Source organism: Paramormyrops kingsleyae, chromosome 1, assembly GCF_048594095.1.
Source record: "Paramormyrops kingsleyae isolate MSU_618 chromosome 1, PKINGS_0.4, whole genome shotgun sequence".
Classification (NCBI taxonomy): Eukaryota; Metazoa; Chordata; class Actinopteri; order Osteoglossiformes; family Mormyridae; genus Paramormyrops; species Paramormyrops kingsleyae.
Window position 1 is genome coordinate 66,685,507 of NC_132797.1, and position 26,404 is coordinate 66,711,910.

General features: G+C 42.8%; 1 protein-coding gene across 6 annotated transcripts in view; it reads right to left on the minus strand.

Moving 5' to 3' along the window:
- Window positions 1-26,404, minus strand: part of thsd7ba (thrombospondin, type I, domain containing 7Ba) — a 166,676-nt gene that overhangs the window by 124,709 nt on the left and 15,563 nt on the right. For 3 of the 6 annotated variants that reach the window (XM_072718076.1, XM_072718077.1, XM_023822130.2), the window contains exons 2-3: window positions 16,245-16,378; window positions 15,724-15,903 (exon numbers count right to left, since the gene is read on the minus strand). The gene's annotated coding sequence lies outside the window, so the exon portion shown is untranslated. Of the gene's footprint in view, window positions 1-15,723; window positions 15,911-16,207; window positions 16,379-26,404 lie in introns of all 6 variants that reach the window. The other 3 variants (XM_072718075.1, XM_072718071.1, XM_072718079.1) reach the window with 3 other exon arrangements.

Sequence of the window (26,404 nt, forward strand, 5' to 3'; positions counted from 1 at the left end):
AGGAGAGATTGTGGCATTATCTGAATTATCGACATGAAGATCCCAATATACAACATAAAGCCATGTGCTGTGAAGCCAACCTGTCTCCAAATCCAGAGAACTGCTGCCACTTCAAGGATTAAATGAAAGTAGTCATGCTTGAGTAAGCAACACCACGTTCGTGTTGGCCAGTAACTATGAGAATCTTCAACAAGCACTCAAGCAATCTCCTGTTTCTTTTACAAAAAAAAAGCACTTCCTTAACTTGGAAGGCTCTGTCTTCTTAAAGACACATGATAGTGAATGATAAGATATGTTTTCCCCTCACAAAACACATCATACATTCCTCTCACCTGCTCTGCATTCGGAAACAAATTAAGTACCCGAGTAAACTTGAGGGAGCTCACAGAAGGTCCTGTCGCTGCAACCCATTATCGCAATTCAAAGCAGAGATTTTGAAATGCAGGAAACGCAGAGACAGAGACTTGGATTTGCTGCCCCTCACTTAGCATCAGGGCTAAATGTGACTGGGGAAAATCAAAAGCAGAAGACTCAAGCTAGCCAACGTGCCAGGGTGACGTTCTTGAGTGTCAAAACCCTAAATGTGGAGGCCTATTATTCCAAGGGCTGAAATTACAACAGGGAACAAAATTATTCACTTCTCTCAAGCTTATTGCAGATTCTTTCAAATCTCACTTAAGGGGAACATTTAATATCAACGAAGTTCAGACGAGACAGAATATTATTAGAATATTATTACATCTTTTAATGTAAATGGAAAAAGGTAATATTTGATTCAGATTTTGCCTTCATCTAAGATTATTTTGTCAGAAAGCAACACAACCAAAGACACTAATAGCAGCTTCAATTAAGAGCTTTGATTTGTTTCTCTCCTTCCAGAACTAGTCTTTGGGATTCAATTTCCTGGTTTTTTATAATAGACAATTTGCTACTGAACATTCAGAATAATCCATCAGAAGACAATAACTGACACCGTAAAATTTGTAGTATTGGAAAAACTGATACCAGGGCCCGAAAACTGTCCATCCATCCATCCATCCATCCATCCTGTGGTTACTGATAAAGGGGAGGGGGTTATGGTAGGAGCCTGGTGCCCATCATAGGCAGCATAAAGCAAAAGAGAGAGAAACACTCTGTACTGGATACAGGGTACAGACGGGCACGGGCACACACACACACACACACACGCACACACACACACAGGTTTGTAATTATATCTTTGTGGGGACTCTTCATTCATTTCTATGGGGAAAACTCTAATCCCAACGTGACAACCTTAACCATAAGTAACCAAACAAAATACGAGACTTTGGGCATTTTTAGTTTTTTGATTGCATTCACAGATCTTTGAAAAAAATGGTCCCCACAACGTCAAAAAAACAGGTTTTTATTACATTGTGGGGGATATTTGGTCCCCATAATGTAACATAAACCCAATCCATGCACACACACACATACACACACACACTATATGAACAATTTAGGGGTGCTAGTTGGCCTAACTTTACAGGAACAAAGGCGTTTGACGCAATGAGAACATGGAAATGCAACAACTTTGAACATTAAATAACAAAGGCAAATCTGAGGGGGAAAAACATCAACCTTAAAGCAAAGCACTTGAGTTTAATTCGGTATATGAATTCCACCAACCTAAGCCGTTAATTGTCAGAAAATTTACAGACTGAATCTCACACAGGCATCTTGCAAGATAAAAGTGAAGTTCTTTGGAGCCAGTTACCATTGATTAATGCAAATTTAACAATACATCAGTGTTTAATCCCCGTATTCTATTAAAAAGTTCTCAAATCAAGCAGATTATCAAAATGATAATTAGGGTATAAAGATTTTATGAGTTTTTAGGCTCATTTAGGAGGAAAGGCATCAAGATTGGGATACCCCTTAGAAGCAAAATGTCCTTGCTTAGGTTGAATCTAACAGTGTGGACACCAGGACACAGAGCTCATGTGTTCAAGGCCTTTCAGGTCTAGAATGAACTGAGCTCAAATTCAGCCTGGTGTCTGGCTGTTAATGTCCCATAAAGGGAATGAAGCAGGTGACACACAGCAGCACTTCATTACATTTTTTCCATCCATCCATCGATCTTCCAAACCACTTACAGCACTGTGATTTCGTCTCTCCTACTGATTAAATGTGTATATATATGTGAGAGCTTGCAGTGAAGTAACGAAACGCAGGAACAGCTGTCGCAGGTTTTTTGGGGCATGATACAGTAGAAACGGGACAAGGCCTGATTAATCAAACTTCTCACTCATCTGCATTGCAAAGGACTCTGTCCTCCACAGCACTGTCTGATTAACTTAAACTTGTAAATGCCACTCATTAACCTGATTCATCACAGAAATCTGAGGCATCGGGAAGGCATTGAAGGGAGAACATGATTTCTACGCATGTTATCACAACTTTACAGCTAAAAAGTAACCAAGTTTTTAAAAATGCTTTTGGGGGAGGACTCGAGTGAATCATAAGTGTTACAAGCAGGGGTGTCATTTGCCTCTGTTGCCCCATCTCACTTCAGGCAGAGGATGCGCCCTCCCTCTGTATCCACTTGATGTCTCTTGAATGGAGCATTAACGTTTGACATGTGCTCCAAGCTGCTTCTTTGATGAATGACATGGGAATGTCACCATAGCGATGAAGTAAACAATCGCACAAATAAACCAGTCATGCTTGTAGCTTTGGGGGAGGCATCTCCGGGTTGAATGCTAAAGTATTATTACAGTAATTCCAAATGAAAAAAGCAAGAGAAAAAAAATATTAATCCCACCATTAAGTGATGGTTACACAAGGAACAGGGAGTTACTTTATCCCCCTGCACGAAATTCATTTCATATCAATGGTGCCGAGTAAATTACATTCTGACAACCATATTGGGAATTTCAAAGCAGAAAACAATTACTGACACAGTAAAGTATTTGTAGTATTGGTAAAAATAGCTTAATTCTATCCATCAGTTTATCCATCCTGTAGTTTCTTATCCAGTGGAGTTCATCCCAGGTAGCATAGGGCAAAATGCAGGGAATTTCAAGGCTGAAAGTCTGGGAGTATTGTGTGCAGAGCAGCTTAAAGTAGCAGCAGTAGAATTTTGGCCATGAGTCACGTCTACAAAGACAGACGCCAGACTTCCTTGATGGGGCGACACTGATTGGTCGAATCGTTATGACAGCACATTCTTATTGCGGATCCCAGGTCAATATTGGGATCATTTTCGGCAGTGATTTCTCATGCAGAACGTAAATCTATGACAGAAATGACGGACGGGATACCTACTCTATTCGCTTGCTGCCACATTACTTATTAATTTTTTAAAAGAACCACTGTAGGGTTATTTTTCACAGAAATAAATCCCATATGTGATAAATAGCCGTCTGGCGCTTTAACGAAATAGCTTACAGGGTGATGGGACAGGCACTTCAACACCCTATGTGCTTATCGACACTCCCCAAAAATGCGCTTTGCTCAGTAAAGCGGCACATTATCGGAGCTCTTAAAGTCCGCTGCTAATGAGCGATCGCCCAGCATTTCAGGCTGCGCCATGTACCGAGGAAGTTTGCCGGCATCCATGCAGCTCGCATGTGGAGTCGGGCTGATTAAAAAGACTTTCCTTTTTCCTCAGTGCTTTAAAATAAAATAATGACTTGTATTTGTGTAGATGGAGCTGTGAAAGAGCAGGAGACTTAATTCTGCCATCCTTTCAGCAAAATACCACCGAACCTGTAGCTATTTATACGGCCTTTAATGGAAGGTCCAACAGAGTCCCCCATCAAGAAACCAAGACCATTTTTTGAACATGTAACAATGCTCAGCTGGGATGAAATATTTGTGACAGGGTCCGTGTCAACTCAGGCAGCAGAGAGGCTGCAAATAGCTAAATAAATCCTAACCCCCCCCCACCCCCCCTTTATTTGTATGTGCCAAGGAATCTTGCTCGTAGGGAGACTTCCGAGTCACCCTGCTGATTTCATGTCAGCCATCAGCTTTTAAGAGACGCGAAAGCGAAGGAGCCCCTGTGGCAGCTGCACAACGACTTGCAGGGGAGGTGCGGCAGGAAGCAGTCACACGCGGCAGGAAGTCATCAAACGCAGCAGGAAGTCGTCAGTCTGTGCCATTCTGATGAAATAATGAAGTGCCGGGGGGGTGCTGCCCCAACATGCGGCACAGCCTGAATGGGACGACAGTGCAGACAAGGCCAGCGTGTAGGCGAGCAAGGGGGGATTCAGGCACTAAGCCCCACCTTGGCCACATATTGACGCCCTTGCTCTGTCAAGGAGCATGTTAGCACGTCGCGCATAGCTACTGAGCTCCTTCGCTTTGCAGTCTAAAGAACAGCCGATGCATGTGGCCCAGAACCCGGTCGGCCTTGGGAAACTGGGCTGTAATCGGCGAGAGCTACAGCGTGCGCAGGAGGTACATTATCCATAAAATTAAAAACCTGAACTATACCTACAGTATACATATCATTCTAAAATCATACTGTTACAGCAGTTCTAACATGCTAAAGTTTTTTTTTTTTTACAAAGGAGTTTTAGAAAGCAGAACTTTACTTTCCCGTTTCAAAAATTCCATTCCCGAAATTACTCGAGGACAAAAAAAGGAGCCGTCATCTCAGATACAACAAATAAAAAACTGTTTCTGGACACCTTAATTAAATTTAGCCAATACATACTGTGCTTGAGAGTGTCACATGACTTTCCAGCAGCACGATATCCGCAGGCCACTGCGGCCCTGTTCACACCTGGTATTAACATGCATCCTGGGTGATCCGATCACAAGTGAACAGCACTAAATACATCTGTTCACACTCTGCATTAACATGCGTCTCCGCACACGTCTCGACCGACTGTCTGTAATCGGATCTCACTTTCCCGCAACTTATTTAAATAAGTATGTAAATCACTTCCGTATGCAGAATCTGCCAAACAATTCAAGAAGGAGAAGAAGAAATCAAAAGCTAAAGGCAAATTCCAGGGTAAACACACTCCCTAAGATGTTTGTCATGAACGCTATAATACTCAAATTGAAATAAATAAAAGTATCTATAAGTAAATAAATGACTAAATAAATATTTCAGTAATTAATGTGTCCATTTATTTTTAAAGAATTTCATAAAGGGTACTATATTTCTTAATAATCTACTACATATAATTTTTAAATTGTATTTCGTAATAACGTTGTGATTTTCATTTGACAGTCGTTATTATAACATATTATTTCACATGATGCAAATGTAATTTCTTAAATAATTCCAACAATATTTCACAATAAAAACTTCACAATATACTTCACGTTGTACCCATGCATTTTTATACCACGGCAACACGATACAAATGACTCTGCTATTCAAGGGCAAAGCGTTCAGTCTGTAATGCATTATGTTGCTTGACATATAATAATATTTCGGCTTCTAATCATAACCAATGAAGCTCAAAATTTGTGAAAATTTTCAATGAAGAGGTTCAGTGTTTTGTCTGATGCACCGAATTATATATCTGACTTGGAGCAAGTTGAGTAAAAGAAACAAAGTGGCCAGAACAGGAATTTCTGACTGGGAGTTCAAACCCCCAGACCGCCCAGTATAAAACTATATAAACACCATTATTATTCACACTATTATTACATGTTTCTATTAGCATATCCATTATCTAGGCTATTGAATGCACATTCTTACCTACATGCTTTAATTTTGCATTCATGTAATTTTTACTAGCATGTTTCCCCAATAATAAAGCGTGGAGCAGATTTGTCATAAATAATGGCTGGGCTGATTCCAAAGCTGTATCCCGATGAGTTGCCAAGCCCCCTGTCATTCTCATAAGACTCATCAGAAACTAGACTTCGAAATGCAACATATCAGGAGGAAGTTTACTGCAACTCAATGAGTTTATTGCAATGAATGATCAGTGATTAAACCTGTCAGGAACAAGAGGTGATGCTGATTTGTACATAGTCACATCTGAAGGTGCTGGTAGTTAAGAGCTGGGTGTAATCTTGTCCTTTTAATGCTTATATGTGTTTCTGCCTCCCTGGCGTCAAACCCTGTCAACCTTTAAGCCACACCCCTTTGCAGAATATATATATTTCCAGGTTGCCGCTCTGTCAAACTTCTCTCTTCTTTCGGGGGGTTTAATTCGCATGAACTCTCTACCCATCTTGAGGGCCTGACAGATCTCCTCCTTAATGCTGAATTGACAATACGGCGAGAATAAATATTTGTTTCTCCCAAGCAGACAGAGAGAGTACCCCCCCCCCCCAATACTTGCCAAAAATAAGTTAATTTGAGGCACCACCAGGGTCTAACAGCCAGAAGCCTCCATCAGAATCAGAGGGAATCCACCTCAGGCAGGGAGGCCCGTGTCCACGTCCCACTGTGCAGCGGCAACAGTGAGGATTATGAAAATAAGTTTCTGTGAACTTTTTGTGCCTCTCTATGAATTTCCCGCTACACAAAGTGAAAAGCGGAGAACGGATCTTGCCAGATGGCTCTGCCGTTAATAACCATTACAGGGCGCGGATGTTTAGTCAAAGTTCCCCGTAACGCACCCATTGCCTTGCATCGGCGAACATCGCTTGGCTCTATGAATTACACCGCCGGTGCATAAATAATGACATTCATCAAATAAGCTGCTTTTCAACAAGGTCATTACTCAGATTAACCTCGGTATATGTTTGTATAAGTTTTATTGCCCCCCCAATGTCCAGCTGGGGGCGCTCATTAGAAAAATTATGTAAAAAATACATACATAAATATTAATTAAAATATTAAAATCAGCCAAAGCTGTGCACATAATATACTGCACATGTTTCTTATGCAACTCATTGGTCTCATGTTAAGTATTACTCTAAAAATCACATTGAGTTCCAGCTAAGAACAGCACTAAACTTTAAAAAGGATCATAAATGCTACCTTCACCTTATTTCGGCTAATAAATATAGAGGCGACAAAGGCTCACCCAGCAGTACGTCCCCTTTCAGACGGGCGATTTCGTCGGCCTTGCACGCTATCGACCCGCAAGTACCTGGTGTTCAGGGGGGGGGGGGGTGTTCTTTGCCTGGTCGCCAGCTGGAAACTATTCTTCTGTCTCCAGACGAAGGCCAAGTTTCAGACAAAAAAGATTAACATACAGAACACTGGGCAGGGGCTGATGGGGGTGGGGGGGGGCTTTGTGCACAGTAGGAGAGAGCATTTTGTCTAGAAGTGCGAGCCACAGGAACACGCTAATTTCCGTACGGCTCCTGTTAATAATCCCTGCTCCGTAAGTAATGCAGTGAGAGGAAGCGGCACCTTGGGCCAGCCAGCTCTGACAGTGCTGGAGGAGGGGAGGAGAGGGGGGGTCAGGAGGTGATGCCGCCCGCCCGATTCCCCCAGACGCAGACGGACATGAGCGCCATTTCATTTGCATTCTGAGAGAAGCTGGTATAATTATAGGGGGGGGGGGGTGTCTTTATCATTTGCACCAGCTAGGCCCCGCAGGCTCACGCCGGTACCACAGGTGCCATGCGCCCCCCCAGCCCCCCCACCAGTCTTTGGACGGCACGGCATGGCGCCCGGGGACCTGACCTTCTGCTGATCCTTCTCCGCTCGCTGCCCTGGCCCCCACTCTGGTGGCTGTAATGAGATCAGGGAACCACGTCCTCATCTGCATTGCTAATGCCACCCCCACCCTGCCTCCAGGGGCCCTCTAGGACCTGACAACTGACACACTCCCCCCCACCCCCTCCCCCCAAGGGATGCTGGGAGGCGAGAATTTTAATGGCGCCTGCAGCCGTGAGGTTCCCAGTTCACCCACTACCAATCAGCCACGGCGAACCGTAGGACAACATGGAAAGTGTATCCAAGGACATAATATCAGGGCCAAATTTGAGTGTGTGATGTCTAATAGGACAATAGGGTGACAAAGACTCACGTCACACCGCTGCGTTCAGCCATCAAGCACATGGCACCCAAAACACCACTGATAAATAAGGGAAATAAAATGTGACAAGCTTCCCGCTCTTTAACAATGACGACTCTCCAAGGCAATATGAATCACATATTATTATTATTTTCCCCTTTCTAAAACTCTCCACAGAACAAAATGCATTTCCATTCCCGTAACTTTGTGGTCGGCCACTTAAGGATATAGCAATTAGGGGAAAAATGCTTATTTACTACAGGTAAACTTGGCATATCAAACAAAACAGCCAGAGAGAAAAAATACATATATTAAATATACATATACAGTATATTATGCATAGAAACATAATAAATATCTGTCTGGGGCTTCTAAAGGTCATCTTGATGAGGTTTTAAATGAGACAGACATACGAACAACGCAAATAATTACAGTAATTTGCACCTGATAAGCAGAGTTATGGTTATGAATACTTACACAGATGATTATTTCCTAAACATAGCAACCTTATTTGCTATATAAGTAAGCTCATTCCTGACATGCCCCAGACAACCATCCCCATAACAGACATTTGTAGCTCAACGAGTGTAACACTGACAATGGAAAGGTTATGGGCTCAAATCCCACAGAGCCCATGTAAATTGTAACCCTTCCCTGTATTATGAGTTACTTTGGACAAAAGCAATACATAAATAAGCAAATTTGACTGTTTGGGAGAACAACCTGGAATGATGAATAGTGGGGAGAGTCAGCATATCATGAATATGTGGGGAGGACATTGAGAGCGTATGAGTGAGCATAGGACCAATTTTAACAGGATGACAGGAAGGCATGGCCAGTTTTGACAAAGACAGGGACAGCGTGTGTCTGCTTACTGGGAGGTCTTACGGCAATCATGCCGGCCTGGGCTGCTTTATTTAAATACAGCCATTCCAGGTTAACCAGCAGGGTTCCTTTCTTGGAAAATCAGAGTTTCGGGAAACACGTCAGAGGAAGTAAAGACAATCCCATTGCTAATCATGTCCACGAAACCAAATGTTCAATTACCATTAGGGTTGCAAAGGGGCGGTACATTTCAGGAAACTGCAGAAATTTTCCATTCCATGGGATGTTAAGCTGGGTGAATGAATATTCCAAGTTGGAAAATTTCCAGGGGAATTACCTGGAATACATGGGAATTAACGGAAAATTCCCAGAATTTTGCAACCGTAAATAACATCGAATAATACTGATAAACACCCATCTGCTCACCGACCTCCTTATACAGCGCAGGGCAGTGGTGAGCCCTGGAGCCGATTCCAGGAAGCATAGTGCACAGCATCCTTGATGGAAGGTCAGCAACACACACACACTTTGGGCAAGTCAGAGAGCTTTCTCACCTAACCTGAAACTGAAGAAACTGAGGCAAACTGGATTACTTGGAAAAAGCTGAAGCAACACAGGGAAGACCTGACAATCATGCAGTGAGTGGGGGATTCAGACCCCTAAGGTTATGGTGAGCCTACTATGCTACCCGCAGAGCCATCGCACAACGTCTTAAAAAACAGTAATACTGTATTCATCCACATGGGGAAAATGTCTTTTTGCCTGTCCCATCGTGCCCTCAGTGACACATATTCAGGTGAGAGCAAGCCTGGGAGGGGCACAGCGCAGGATCAGCCAGTGTGCAGAGGCCCTGGAGTTGACCAATCATGGTCCTAACCAGGGGTGTAATGCTATGAAATTTGTGGGTAGGAACCATTTCGAAACCACACACAAGACATAAAAGTTATGCACACTGTCCTGTCCTGTCTGCTTGATCTGTATCCTGCTTCACTTTTGAAAAATGCCTCTGATTTATTCAGCTTCATTTTGCCATTCTTGAAATAATACAATAGAAAAACAGTCGATGATGGTCATACATTCAACAATAGCAACAAATGGATAGCTACTGTCTAAGTCTGCATGTTGCATGTTCCCTGTGTAAAGATTCTGCGTAGGCTACTACATGTTTCCCTCAGATAGGAGAAAAAGGAAAAGGCACACAGAACAATCACACACGCACAAAAAAAACAAAAAAAACCAAAAAAAAACAAGTGGCTCATAAATTAATCAGCAAAAACTATGTAAGTACAACTATTTATGGTTGCCATAGTGCATTCTACGGTAATTTAGAAATGAAGTAAGCCGTGCAGAGTCACATTTAGCTAGATGACTAGCTAGTTAACATCAGCCAGAAAACAGTTTCCTAGTTGAGTTCAAAATACATGACATAAGGATGGAAAAGGCTGTGTTGGTGTTTGTGGCTAGTTAGCTAATACTGAAGTACACTGTCCTTTGCACAGGTAAAACTACAAACTGAGTTGGTCTGCCATCTACCTTGCTGGCTAACATTAGCTAACCAACATTAATACAAGTTCATAATGCAGTCTGTGCTAGAACAATGATTACATAGCTACCCAAGCAGACATATATTTTGACAGTTTTAGGCTAATACAGCACATGTCTGTGGGACAACAACAGAAACAATTCAGTTGCCTTCTTATATTTGCAGTAGCACATTTACTTGGCTAGCAATTGTAAACAGCTAAAGATAGCTAACCTTGTTTAATGCCGCAGAGATGTGTGTCGTGAATGTCACAACGTGGATGATATGTAGAGTTATCAGTAGAAGATGGGAATGATGAGGGATGGGAGAGGGGATTAAGAGATGCAATCTGACGGAGGAAGCTCTCTCATTGGCCAGATTACCCTGATGCAAGTTTACCAACATGTCACAGTCAATGTATATATTTTGAGTATATATTTAGAATAATTTATTTTGACTTTTATTAGTAATATAGTTGTTTTTAAAAATGCTTGACTGTTGATTAATCTCACACACAACCAATTGTTTAAAGTAAATGCAAGTATTTTATTTAGCAAAAGCGAAATATCACAGTACTCTAGTGTAGCAAACATAAAGTTAAAACATAAAAGCAGCCATCACAGCAACACAGGGATCCAGAAATGTAGTCACTGCACATCTCTCTGTCGTCCCCTCAGTTTCAGTGCACTGTCATGTTTGATGGCTGCATGTCTTTATCATAAGCTACAGCTACACTTAAACTTGAGCTCTACAATAGTTGTAAACAGCATACACTGTACACAAGACACGATTTAGCTGCATACAAGTCAACAAAACAACATATGCCTGGTAGCGAAAATCCTGTACATCCTCCATGTTCACATGTGGCTTGCTTCCGTGAAAACAAAGGCAAAGCATTCTTCATTCCCGTGAAGAATAACCAGTTAGGAAAAGAGACATCATAACGAAGAGAGCTAATCAGGAAAGGGTCACGAGCTAAGTACGAACCAATCAGAGTTCACTGATGTAGGCGTAACAAAATGATTACATTTATGAGCATTCACACGAATGCGTTTACAGAACAATTAAATGTCGGAGAGGGGTGAATTTTTTTCTTCGTTACTGGGAAAAAAAGATCCGTGGTAGTTAGGACAGAAGGCTAAATGTTAGAAAATTTTTGCGTTACTAAATGAAAACGCATAAGTGCGAATGCGCCCTAAAGGTTGAATTAGCTAATTAAGCATTACATTGTTGACCCTCTAGACCTCCATCACTTCAGACAGTCTGGCTACACAACCTCCTCATGTGCACATTCAAGGTCAAAATCTGCCCATTCAAAGGGTTTTCTTTCAATTCTTAAGAACTGATTTAATTATTACACCCCAAGTTTCACAGCTCCAATTCGACAGTTAATATTAATTTTAAAACTTGCTTTCAACATGACAAAGGAACATAAAAAAGCTTCTTTACAATTTATGTAAATTGTACAAGAATACTATATGCTGTACTGCAAATATATTTTTCCATACACTATATTTAGGTTTGTTGTAGAATTTTTAACGAACCAATTTGGTACAAATCAACAATAAATCCCCACTGTTTCTATTTTTTGTGTCTCAGTCCTAACTTCCACAATTAACATAACTTTACAAATGCCTACAAGAAAATCGCAGGTGAGTCCAGAACATCCAGTCGACCTCTTAGCATTTTTCGCTGCTCATAAATTATGAATTCCCTCATGCTCGTTAGTGGGCTCACTAATCGTTCTGCGAGTGATGTAGCCCCTCCTTAAAATGAGTGACTGTGGCCTACTGCTCAAGCTTCGTTTAATTTCAGCAGCGCATTGTCGGCTCGTTTTAACAGCTGCTGCTTGCGAGGGTGATCGAGCCTGACTGTTAGCATGCTAAAGCTGTCTGCTTGACAAGTAGTTCCACCATAATCGTAATTTTTAATCGTTGAGCTTTTGCCAGGTTTATCGCATGTCATGAATGGTTTTGGATAGTGGAGCAGAGGTGTAGGCCGGAAATATTCCGGACTCCTCGTCCGACAGGAGACAGGAGAGCTACCGTCACACATGTTCGATAACAAGAAGTATTATGGTGTGGATTCCTGTGAGAGGCAGCAGCTCATGGCTGAAACGGACGCTCATATTATGGGCTGCATGAGGGACAGGAATTCACCGGGGAACAGCCAAAAATGGCATGAGATACAGGACCACCCGGCACGGGCCAAATCGCAGACAACTATTTCATAGAGATATCCATGAGCAAAAACGTCTAATTATCCAGCCCAGCTGTGACAGGTGATTCATATCAGACCTATCACAGAAATGGAGAAAATGAGCTACAAACAACAGCCAATACTTTCAACGAGCTCCGGTAAGCTAATTGAGTTCGATGAGCAAATTGGAAAAGACCTGCACGACCCATACAGAAGACCCGCGCGGCTTAGGGGACCTGCGTTCTCCAGGGAGAGTATTTACTTGCCTGCCATCTCTGGGGCTGGGCCTCACAGTGCCCGGCAGGTAATGAAATTCCGCCTCCCTCGCAGCGGCCGGGAACTCATATGACAATTACCTGCGCTACGGCGAGAGGAAGAGTGAGAGAACGCAAAAAGAAGGGCGATGATAATCCAAGCTTGAGGAGCGCCGTCTGTTATATGCTCATACAGGAGAGGACTTCAGAAGTCTGAACACCTTCCACGCCAGTGCTGGCCGGTGATTGGGGTGCATGTAGTTAAAATGACATAAAAACATTACTGTTTTCGTTATTTCCTTCAAAGCTCTAATGCTTCGTTTCACTTTCGGACAGTACTGCCCTTTGGACTGACAAAGAAAAACAATAAGTAGCTTCTGAAAACATTTCCTTTCTTCATGGAACATCTCTTGCCATTACATTTCAGCTGCAATAAGGCCTAATAATTTCGACATCAATAAAACATAAGCACATTGCTGCATAAGTTATGAAGCACAACGCATTCCATTTTTGCTGTTGCCTTTCGCTGTGAGCGCATGGATTGCCGTTACTGCGTGATCGAGAATCTGGAGAGCTTCCGTCTCATAAGTGATCAACATAGATCCAGGTAGGAGCAGCACTGATCTGAAACCATCTGTATTCCGAAACTCCTCTGTATCCTGAAAACCTGGCTTGTATAAATAAAAGGATTAATCTCATAAAGGCCACATCTGTTGGCTCTTGCAGGCTCACTGTATGTTTTCCTGGTACATGAGCACCTTGTTGGAAATCAATTCACAGACTGAACACCATATGTTTCCCCTCTCCTCTTTCTGGTCTGCAACATTTCAGACATCACACAAAATTTTACATGATATGAACGCAACATGAGATTTATGGGTAAATTTGACACAAACTTTGGCATTCCAATTGGCAGTGATGAAAATTTCTACCACATATATTAATATTATATATGACATTCTATACATTTTTATTCTGTTTATTACTGTTCTGTTTATTACCAACGAGATTGAAATTTCATATGTGTATGATCCATGCACAGCTGAAGATGACAATAAAGATACTTTACTTGTCTTTGACTCAACTCATAAACGGCATATGATACATTAAAAATATATCAAATAAGCTACATTGTATAAATTCTCTAGTTATACTTCACTGATACTTAGTGGCCTTGATGATTCATCCATCTGTATTACCTGTTTCGTAAGGCCGGAAACAGGCACGATACACAGCAAAAACTAGAGCATTAGAAAACAGAACAGCTCCTCACTCTGGCACAAAGTTTTCACCGTACTGCATTTGACCTGGGGGTTTGTCTTACGAGTGGATTCCCAAAGGAAAAAAAAAGACAAGCTTGTGGGGAGATAAAAATAAAAAGATCAATGAACCAGCATCAATAAGCGAACACCAAAAGGTTTTCAATGGGTTGCAGTCTTCAGGAACAAAAATGTTACTTGTGACACACTTTTACTGTGTGTTCCCTTACCCCAGAACAGAGAATACCAAGAGAAGACCAAGTTCAGATGACTAGTTCGGCTACAAACAGGAGAAAACATCTACAAACATTTACGGAATGCTAATATTTGAGACATAGACCACATTTCTTGGGACCCAAATATCATACTCAGCATTTACAGTTTGATATCACTATTTGGCTTTTACCTCATTTGTTCTCAATGACAGTCGACCGAGGGTTAACAACACATGTATACAGGGAGGTTCACATTCGACTAGTTCTTATGTACTTTCTTGTCAAGTATGATGTAGTCAAACTGGGTGATAACTTGATCATTCCTCCCACCATAGCGGTAGAGCACAAGAGGCTTGCAGTTTGGCATGTGACGAGATACCCAGTTCAACAGACCGCGATGCTGACTAAAGCTTTGGGCGGAAAATCACTCAATGTACAGCAGAAACCTGAATTTACACTTTTGGCAAAAATGTTACATTGCAATCTAGATTCCTGTCTTGCTAGGGGCATCTGGCTTCATAGTACAGAAAAAAACACTCATTAGTGTACTGGCTTCATAACACAAACATAACCTCATCTGTGTACTCCTGGCTTCACAATAGAGACTAAATACTCATCTGTGTACTCCTGGCTTCACAATAGAGACTAAATACTCATCTGTGTACTCCTGGCTTCACAATAGAGACTAAATACTCATCTGTGTACTCCTGGCTTCACAATAGAGACTAAATACTCATCTTTCTGCTCCGGGCTTCATAATACAGATTAAATACTCATCTGTGTATTCCTGGTTTCATAAAACAGACTAAATAGTCATCTGTTTATTCCTGGCTTCATAATACAGACTAAATACTCATCTGTGTACTCCTTGCTTCATAATGCAGAATAAATACTCATCTGTGTACTCCTTGCTTCATAATGCAGAATAAATACTCATCTGTGTACTCCTGGCTTCATAATACAGACTAAATACTCATATGTGTACTCCTGGCTTCATAATGCAGAATAAATACTCATATGTGTACTCCTGGCTTCATAATACAGAATAAATACTCATCTGTGTACTCCTAGCTTCATAATGCAGAATAAATACTCATATGTGTACTTTAACACAGAAACATGCACAGGAATGAATATGAGACAGGTCCTGAGAAGTGAATTCCGTCAGATAAATCGACTCCACGCCTGCAATTCAAAAGCAGCAGACCCTATAACTGGACCGTACAGTTGTACTGGCCACCTTCCCATCCCACAGTCCCGGACCTCAGAACTTCCAGCAATCCCAGCTCCCAGTTACCTCCGGCACACAGCCCTCACGCGACAGCAGCCATCCCCGCAGAGCGTGGGCATCCCGGCGAGTTCGGGTCGCCTGAAACTTCAGGTCTCTCCCACACCCTGCTGATTCGCCCACCCATTCACACCCCACCCACACTCTTACTGTCTGTCAAGCACAGCAAAGAAATAAAAGGCAATAAAAGCAGAAGAAGATCCATCTCCTGCCTGTAGAACCTGAGAGAGTCGCAGTGGTGAGGGACTCACCTGCACCGCTGCTGCTGCCGTTGCTCCCGCTGTAGTGATGAGGGGGACGGAGGGACCGGCACCGGAGGCAGCAGCCGTGTGCTGGAGCGCCGCTCTTTGCTCTCTTTTCACGGAGTGGGATGCTCCGGCTGGAGGAGGTGGTGCTCCCCCGCCTAATGACATCTGCTGCTCTCTTTAAACCTATTGGCTGACGGGAATGATTCCCCACTTATCCCAGCCCGCTGTCTCACAATGAGTCTGCCCACACAACCCCCCCCCCCATCCGCCTGCTGCCTTCTTTTCACATTTCTCCTCCCTCTCTCTCTCTCTCACTCTCTCTCTCTTTTTAACTCTCTTTCATACAATTCGATCTTGCACATCCCTCGCATAATTCCATGGACAAAATTGCTTCAACCAGATGCCCCATACTACCTCCCCCTCTGGGTCCAGGCTGGGGCAACCCCCCCCCCCCCCCCCGATGCCCGGCTGGTTCCAGTCCACCTACCCCGTCGTGAGGTTCTCCACTGTTTGCAGTTCCTCACCTGAGCTTCATCTCTTCCCTGGTCAGTCAGCCATCCTTCTGCATCTGGCACATCTCCTCACTTCTCTATATGTCCCAAATCTCTTATCATTTCTTGAATCTGCACATTTTCTTTAAGAGGCTGCCTTGGAATTTCTGTCATAAAAAAATAGAAAATTAGATAGATGCTGGTCCGAGCCACATCATCATCCATCATCCATCTATCCATCTTCCAATCACTTATGTTAGGAATGGGAAGAAACTCCTCGTAATGTGTGTAGGAAATGACAGAATATTATCCTTGATAATAAGGATTTTGTGCCGTTTGCTTAAATTACCCACAAAAGAGGTGTTCTCCTCACATTTTTTAAGCTTTTAGGGTAATTTATAGCTTTACCCTGTCTGTCAATTTTATTTTGTTTTGTTTTAAGTAGATCATCAGCTCTTAATTTGATAGTCTTATTCCCTGGAAAGACTCCCAGAACATTAGAAAAGTCTAAAAATGAAGGCAGACCATGTAGTGAAACGATTTTCAGGATTACCTTTAACCTAAACCAAAACCATCTTAAGTTTTATTCTGGTTGATCCCAAGATAATCACTTGCAAATCCATGCATTTGTAACTCCACGGAATCTCTTTAGATTGGGAGTTTAATACATACTGTCATCAGGTTTCAGTCTGCAGGACTTCGGTGGCTGGAGAACGCTACGCTTTAAATTTTTAAAAAGGGAAATCAACGAACACTTCAGTCAGGTCTATACTTCCACCATCTTTTACTGACCTCCTGTCTCCACGATTGTGATTTCTTTGAGGCTCAGGATAAGCCTAATTGCTGTCTTTCATAGGTTTTACTCTAAAGCTTTGAATATCAATATTTTTGTAGTAGAATGACCACATCTGGACACACATTTCAGAGGCTCTCTGAGACATGGCTGTGGATCACGTTTTATGCCCTGTGGATATTATGGGAAAACTTCACTTCATTTTTCTGGTCCTTTTAGAATATTTTGTCTGATTCTTGCTAATGGAAAAAAAAATGCGGGTCTAAAGATGTACATTTTAATGAAGCATCTTTTATTGATTCTCTGGGCTTGTGGTATTTAGAGGCTTTTGATTGGATGGAAATAAATGGCTGCTACCATGATTTCAGTGAGGGAGATATTTACCGATTCTTACCAGGTTACAGATGTCGCACCCTGATAAATTTGCCATTGCATGAATGACACAGCGTGTAACCAGTTCCTGATGTCTTCTTATGCATCACAAGCAGCTGCGTTAAGCCTTTTATCAGTAGAAACACACACACACACACACACACAGACAATATGTTCAAAAATAATTCAGAAACGTTAGGAGAGGTTGAATCGTGGACAGAATTATATTGACAGCTCAGTCATCTCTAATTAAAATTTCAGCTATAAGCCATCATTGGAGGGACAGGAGCTTGGGGTGGGGGCAGGAGGGGGGGGGGGGTGCAAGGGCAGGATTGAAAACATATAAGTATAAGGCATTTAACTGATTGCCATTATCCCCAAGTGATAAGAATAAATAAAGGATTTTGATTATAATCCTGAATGGCAGCTTCTCTTCTTTCCAGATGCTTTTAGTTACATTTATTCTGCAAACAAACCATCAGCTCAGTGCACATGCCTCATAATCCACACAAAAGTGGAAGAAATTAAATTAAAATGAAATTGAACATTTTAAAGGTAGCTGTTCCTAAAATGTACTGTTGGGTAATTCTTTCATGTCAAAAATCAGTCATCAGAAATGAAAAAGATCATCTTTTAACATTGATGCATCAGTTATTTCATTGATGGAATTACTTGTATTTGCCCTGAATTTTTTACAAATTAATAATACAAACAAGAGACTCATAAAAATAGTACAGCAAAAAAAAAGGATGTTGCTTCTGTGAGACGTCCTCTGCCTGTACTGTAGTTACGTGTCTTCGAAGAGACTGCTTGATCTTTTGATTGTTTCTCCCTGCTTGCCCAGACTAGGGTAATTGCCAGTTGCAAAGAGTTCCTTGAACCCTTGCCACTCATCCCCGCCATCCATCTGCGCACGACCATCTTCGTCAGCCAGGAAAATGTTTCTCTTATAATTGGAAAAAAAGATTTTTCAGCTCGAGCTATTGCTCTCCATGTCCACAGCTTTTCCAACAATCAGGGCAATTGTAATGCTGTGCAGTACACAGTGGGGGATTAAGATATAAGCTGAGGAAATAATTAACAAGAGGAACAGTATGTCAGGTTGGAGCAGTTGTATTACAAATTAAGGAATAAAGCTGCTTGAATTTTGCCTAATAAATCCAGTCTGGCAGAGTATCTGCTGATAGCCACAAAGCCACTTACTACTGGTCCTGGTTGGGAGACATTTGTCCTCTGATGGGTAACATGCATATGACTACAATTAGAACATCACCTACTGTCCCACCTTTACCATAATGAATTCTAGGTATTGAAGAGTCTGCCTCTTCACTAACTAAAACCTACGTTTTCCCAGTGCAGTAACACCACGCTTACCGTCAGCAAGCTAAGCACAAACTCAAACCACACACCAGGGAAAAAATTAGAACTAAATGTAAAACTCAAAAAAACATGAAGCCTTTTCACAGAAATTCGAAAAGGTGCAGCAGAGAAATGCGTCAGAGATCGAGATACAATTTTTCAAGACTCTACCATAGAGTCGAACTCACTGAGTTACAAATGCACGATTTTTACTGCACTATTTTTGGAATTTCAAACAGAAAACATTGACTTTCAATAGCCACACAAAGCACTGCTAGAATAAAAAGGAAAAAGCCTAATATTAAAAAAAAACAAAAAAAACAACAGAAGCAGAGGCCATGTGGCTTCGATGACTCAATAAAACAGCAAAACAATACTTTTATCCATAAATGTACATTGATCTTTCATTTGTCAGAAAAATAAGCAGTTTGCAGTGTTGTACTGATGTTATCGCTTTGTAAATATGGCCCCAAATATTTGCCTGATTTAAAGTAAATGATTAACGCTGTAGACTTAATGATTCGAAAACCTCCTGAGTGAATCTTCCATTCCTCCGCTGGCTGTTCAATATCTTGGAAGGCATTATGAGAGATGGGAAGGTTAGAAGTGATACAACCCATTAAAATGCAGAGGGCGCCATGTTGCCCCCAGCAAGTTGCTGAAATGATCTGTGGCAGGTGGGGCAAAGCGCAGAATGCTGAACGACATCTTCTGATCATCTTGTTGGGCGTGTCGCATGTGATCCAGTCTGTTGCATGACTGTTGACATGCACCAAAAGTGTCAAGGTCTTTAACATGCGTAACGACAACTAATCGCACTTCCAGCTGTATTTATATTCAAACAGTAGATGAGTTCGAAGTGCAGCCATAAATCACTCGGTCTGACCTTTCATAGCACTAAAGTGCAGTGAAGCAGATTAGTTCGCTGATAAAAGGGCGCCCTTTCTTTGCCAGGTTTTGGGGATTTAGTGCCTAGTTTGACCAGTGCATACATCTTGGTTTAAAACTAAACAGCTGGTTGATTTTTTTTTTTTTTAATTACATATGGGGTTAGGAATAGCTGCGCTTAACATAACAACTGCCACTGTCACAAGAGAAAAATCACTATACAGTATCTCCACATGCCCAACCACCATGTTTAAAATCATCATCTAATACCCAAAAATGCACAAGGGCATTAACAACATTAAATATATGGGTGCCTGACAGAATAAACATACCAAATAACATTAATTACACTTTGCCGTCTACAAGAGCAACTGTATGCATACACATCCTGTTTATTAAAGCGTTCAGGTTGCATTAACTCCGATCCACAAAATTGCCTCTGGGTAGACATTGGATAGCCAGGTGTTCTTATTTAGGGGCTTATATTTCCAATCAGGATAATTATTATTGAGCTACTCACCTTTATTGTTATGACATATTTTACAAGGCTGTTTTCGTTTAGCACGTGGCACCCTTGTGATCTGCATTTAATTAATTCAATGGTGACTTTCATTTACCTTGCTAAAAAGCTTCCTAAAGATACAGAGAAACACAAGGTGAGATCCCATTACACAGGAGAGGTGTCATTTTAACACTCTTCCTTGAAAGCATCACACTCTCGCTAAGAGTGACAGTCTACAATTTCTTTGCATGAAATATTTCCATTTAAGGGCATATTCACACTTGGCCTGCCTCGTATCGCGTCTGAGTACGATTGTAATAGTGCTAGAATTTGATTTATAACTTGGAAAAAAAAAATCACAGATAGGTATAACAAAATCTCCACAGTGCTTGGTCACCAGCTCTGATCTATGCCTTGAGTAGGTAAACCTGGATGACCCTGTCTGGACCAAGTGAGTCTCAGAGAAAGCTGAAGGATGGCTTGAACACGGATGTCCATTCTGTGTGTCCGTGCCACAACCTATACAGTGACACTATATTTGTCTCCATTTTTCACTTGTCTATCTTGGTCTTTGTCTGACACATATAAAGGTGAGAGCAGGCTTGGGGATCACAGCACAGCATCAGCTGGTGTCTCTGGTGCAACTGGGGGTTAAGGGTCTTGCTCAGGAGCAGAATCGGTTTGCAAGCTCTGAGATTTTAACTGGTGAATTTCTGACTACAGGCATTGAGTCCTAACCTAGTGAGCCACATATGTCCCCCCACCCCATAATATGTGGGGGACAAAAACAACTTCCGAAGGTCTACATGCTTCTCACCCCCTACATTAACCTCACGAAAAGCCAGAGATGAGCAAATACTTGGAGTTGTCTAGTGGTCCTCTAAATGAAACCCTCTGTTAGATCATTCTTCAGAGGTGTTGGATAGCTTTTCACTTAGACATCCACTCATCCTCGGCCAGCCGGAGACTCCTCCGCCACCGAGAGCAGACAGTCACTGCCGGTACCAAGAAGGACACTCCAATCAGCGCCAGGCACTCAAACATCCACAGCTGCTCAAGGAGAAATGGGCCAAACACCTGAAATCATTTCAGGCTTGTTCCTCCGCCAGCAGAATACAAGAGCCGGGACAAGCTGAGAGAGGCCTTGGGTACGATTAGGTGCTGAATTCACCACTTGAGTGGTTTTGACGGCTAGTCCCTGATGGACCCAGACGAACCGAGTTCTCAACACTGGGAGCGGCTATTATATGAGGACTGAGATTCCAGAATTCCTTTCTAGTAATTTTGGCTCACTCAAGAGGTCCAAAAGTGCCTGCACAGCCGGGCAATATGTCCGTTAACAGGACCAACAATTCTTGGCCTCCAGGGTAAATCTACCACATTTAGCTGAGCCACTATTTGCTGAAATATCAAACAGGTCACGGTGAAAAGGCCAATTTTAATTATTATATCGGGGAATCATACATTTTAATTAAGCGCTAAAGTAGCGACCATTGCTAACATCTTAAGTTCAGACTCGGCCGAGAAGAGTCAGCAGTTTCATTCATTTTTAACGTGGAAAAAGTAATTTAACCAAAGAGTATGAATTAACTTTTGACATTTCACCGTAGAAGATGGATCAGCTGATTACTGATTTTAGCTTGCCTGTATGCATTTTAAAGTACTCGTTCAATTAATTGAAGAGGATTTCTTTTTGGACCTCTCAATGCAAAGTCAGAAGTTACACCTTCCATACTGGCAGTGTTCCACAGATGGGGTATGTAAAGGATCCATGTAACATAGGAATCACTATGGTAACTGGCTTTAAATCCATAATATGAGGCTACAGGAAGGCTGAGCCCCATCTGTTCCTGGACTACCTCTACTACCCTGGTACTCACTGGAAGTTCCTAATGTTGCATTTTCTGATCGATGAATTGTTTTGTTTGGAAGATGCCCCATGCTGCTCCCCATAGCTTGGGGGGGTCACAGTGCAGGATGAGCCAACGTGCAGGATGAGCCAACGTGCAGGATGAGCCAACGTGCAGGATCAGCCAACGTGCAGCACCCCTGGAGCTGGGGGGGGAGGGTTAAGGTTCTTGCTCAGGGGCCCAAGGACATGTGACTGTTCTGCCAAGGCCAGGGCTTGATCCAGCAATCTTCTGATGATGGGCGCCGAGCCCACTGAGCCACACCACCCTTTGGAGTATGTATGTGTGCAGGGTCCACCTGCCTCACATGTACAATGTAAAAGCTCACAGACACGAAGGGAGTTACTCATAGACAGAGTACAAGGGTAAAGACATTGTATCTCTCCAGGGAGGGATGTTAGGGCGTACTCACACTTGGCCTGGTTGCCTTGTACCGTACCTGAGCATGATTGCCCCCCCCCTCATTCCCCCATTGGACTGCGCTCACATGGTGCTTATGTTCCAAGCCCGCTTTCATCAACATCATGTGACTTTTTGTGTTGAAGAAAACCTAGGAAGAAAAGCGCTACCACACAGCACAATGCAGTTCATGATTAATGTCCTTATTTTGCGGCCTATTTGGAGTCGTCTTGGGCGCGATGACATACAGTCCTCTTATAGATTTATCAAGTATGCAACACAGTGACTTTCATTGAATCTTGCTGCACATATAAGAGGACAGTCCCGTATTTTACCAGAATGTGTGTTGCATCCAGTTGTTCCTGGATACTCTCGTCAGCCTAAATTTCCACTGCACCTCTGCCATAGGCAAAAGAGACAGTACAGCACGGAGCGACCACACGAGTCAAACGAACTGGACTTTGGGGGGTCAGACGTGCTCAGGCATGGTATGGTTGGCCTAGTGTGAGTACAGTATATACCCTTAGGCTAATATAGAGTATATACCCTTAGGCTAATATAGAGCATATACCCTTAGGCTAATATAGAGTATATACCCTTAGGCTAATATAGAGTATATACCCTTAGGCTAATATAGAGTATATACCCTTAGGCTAATATAGAGTATATACCCTTAGGCTAATATAGAGTATATACCCTTAGGCTAATATAGGTTAGCAGGGAGGATGCTGGTGTCTGTTACTTTTTCTGGCATGAGAGACAAAAACAAGGCCTTTGCATGTAGTAACAAAACAAGAAACAGGTGAATTAAACCAACATGTAACCTGGTCACCCATTTATCTTATAGAACAAAACAGAAAAAGAGGATTCCTGTAAACATTTAAACTGCAATTTAGATGAAAATGAATTGGTTCCTCGTGCTATAAACTGTAACTCCTTGCTGGAGGAAATTCTCATTGTTTATGCTCCTCGGCAGGGAAGAATAAGGTGTGCGGGTGAATTGTAAGGTAGGCAATTGTTTCCTCCGAAGGCCATAATATCTTCTTTTACAGTTTTATTCAAATGAGCAGACAGTGACGAAGGACACAATTGCTTCCAGATGGCAACTCTTCAGCGCTGGCGTCCAATGAAAGAAACACGGATTTAAAGAAGACATAGCAATGAAAATAATGCTGAGAACTTGACAGGTCTTCAAATACAAAGAGTAGGAGCAAGACACTTCATTAATTTTTGTCTTAATTGTGGTACATAAAAGCACCTGTATGGCATTTCTGCATAACTATTTTGATAGTGGATGGCAATTTTTCGAAATATTTATATTTCTAAAATAGTAAAATGCAAACCAGTATTGTTAAAAAGAAATACAAACTTACATGTGGATCCAGTCTCTTACCTTGTGAGGCCATGGTACAATTTTAATGAAGGACAGAATTCACGGGCATTTTGGCTATAATGCGGCAGATGTACTGTACTCCCATAAAACCTCACGTTATGCAAAATCACAATAAAACTAGCATCGGGTCAGACCCAGAGATGGGTTTATTGTTTCAGGGACCCCACCCAAAAAGGTACTTTGAGGCCACCTATCATGCCCCCCCCGATGTTTCAAAAACTAAATAAATAGCTAGCGAGTGAATTAAAAAATTATAATAAACAATATAAATAGCATGTTGGCTGGCTAGCAGTACATGTTGCTTCAGCATTTCCTCAGTTTAGTGTAGTGAACCCCAGTGGCCCCATGCAAATGCGTGGTTTGAGTGGTGGCACTAGCTATTATCTTCAAAATGCTTTATGAAAGCGTTTAGCTTTTCCTAAAAGCCACACCTGCTGGCCGGTCTCTACTGCGCATCCATAGCATGTCCCCGTCTCTACTGCGCATCCATAGCATGTCCCCGTCTCTACTGCGCATCCATAGCATGTCCCCGTCTCTGCTGCGCATCCATAGCATGTCCCCATCTCTACTGCGCATCCATAGCATGTCCCCGTCTCTGCTGCGCATCCATAGCATGTCCCCGTCTCTGCTGCGCATCCATAGCATGTCCCCGTCTCTGCTGCGCATCCATAGCATGTCCCCGTCTCTGCTGCGCATCCATAGCATGTCACCACTATGGCCCCAGAGGTCACACTTCAGGCTCCCAGCCCAAGAGGGGCCACATAACCTGCATCCGGTCTCGCAGCAGCTGTGCTGTCCCACAGAGAACTCCAGGGGTCTTGCCAGGTGTCCCAGCTCTGCCCTGCTTGCCTCCAAGTGCCGTAGCTGCACCCTGTTTGCCTTCAGGTACCTTGGCTGTGTCCTGTTCACTTCCAGGTGCCCCGTCAGCTCCTACCTCATCTCCTGCCGTCCCGTCAGCTCCGGCATCATCAGCAGTGTTGGCTGGGGCCCCAAAGAGTGGCTGGCTGAGTCTCCATCTCCAGGAGGGGGAGACAGGGGCACACTACAGTATCTGTGGCAGTTGCCCAGACTCCCGTTTACCTGAGGTTACCCACCCAAGCAGCTCTCCGGCTGAGTGCCGGAGGAATGGACCTGGGGTGCCCTCTTGCTCCAGCCCTTCTGGCCCCTCAGCGCCCTCCGGCTCTGCTGGCCCTGCGGTCCCAGAGGGTCTCTGTCACAGGGTCACGGCCCAGCTCTACAGGGTCAAATGTACCCCCTTCCCTCCGATCATGCAATGGCCCCTGCCCAATTCCCTGTCCTGCCTTTGTCCCTTATTAACCCCTCTGGTGTTTCTGTTCCTGTCTCTATTTCTCCCCTTCTTGTCTGCCCTGTTCTGCCTGTCTCTGTCTCTTCTGCTCCCTGGTCCCTTTAATCCCTTGTCTGTTGTCCCTGTTGGCTGATCCTGTGTCGTGTTTAGTCTGTGTCATCTGTGTGGTTTGGTTTGTTGGCTTTTCCTGTTGTCCTTTCGGTCCCCAGTGCAGCCCCTGAATGTTTCATGCCCCTTGTTGTGCTGAGTATCCTGTCCTGTCCTGTTCTGTCTGGTGGCTCTGCCCATCTGGTCTTATGTGGTGTCAGTTTCGTGAACCCTGTCCTGTCCAGTGTCCCGCCTGTCCCTGACCCCGTGTGTCTGCCCTGGCGTGTGGTCCCACTAGTCCTTCCCCCTGTTCTTCCTTCGTGCCCAGATGGTATGCTTCAGGGGGACTTTTACACTCTGTCCATCATGTCCACATGACCATGCTGGGTCCTCACTAATGTAGCCCTGATGAATCACGCCTTGTTGCCCGTCTGTCTCGTCAGTCCCAGTCCAGTTAAAGACGTCGATCCTTCCTGTTGCCTGGGCCCTTCCTTGTTCCAGTCCTCCCGTTATTGATCCCTCACATTCCTTTTAGTTTCCAGTCCTTGTTTATTCAGTTCAATAAACCCCTTGCTATTTTGCCAAACACCTTCATCCCACATGTCTTGACACTAAGACGTTAATTAAATTTTACAAAATACTGATTTAATTAATCTCAAGATTCAAATCATGTTCAATCAAAGGTGCAATTCAGAACTGATAGGAGGAGCAGTGATATTTAGTGCAAATAACATTAATGGTTTTAATATCTAAAAAAATAAAAGCGGCTTATCAGTTAGTGCACTTGGGCTTATGAATATCAAGAAAAGTATCAGACTGGAAAATCTGACATGAATTGTGATTTAGGTCTACTTCATCATGAAACAGGCTGGATAAACAACAGAAAAAATATGGATAAGCATAATCTGCATTTCACTCAGCTACCTTTAACCAAATATGTAGTAAATTATTGTATCCAGCATTTACATCTCAGCAGGACCAATTTTACACATTTTGGAACATATTCCACTGGGTATTGTCCTGCTGTAACATCAACTGAACCCACATGCCTGTAGGATATGGGGCATAACTGTTATCAATGGTAGTTATCTTGGCAAGAAATTCACATAGCAACCAAACACTGATTAGCGGCCATTTGCGACTGCAGCAGTATCTCAAGCAGGGCTTTGTGAACTTCTCAATAA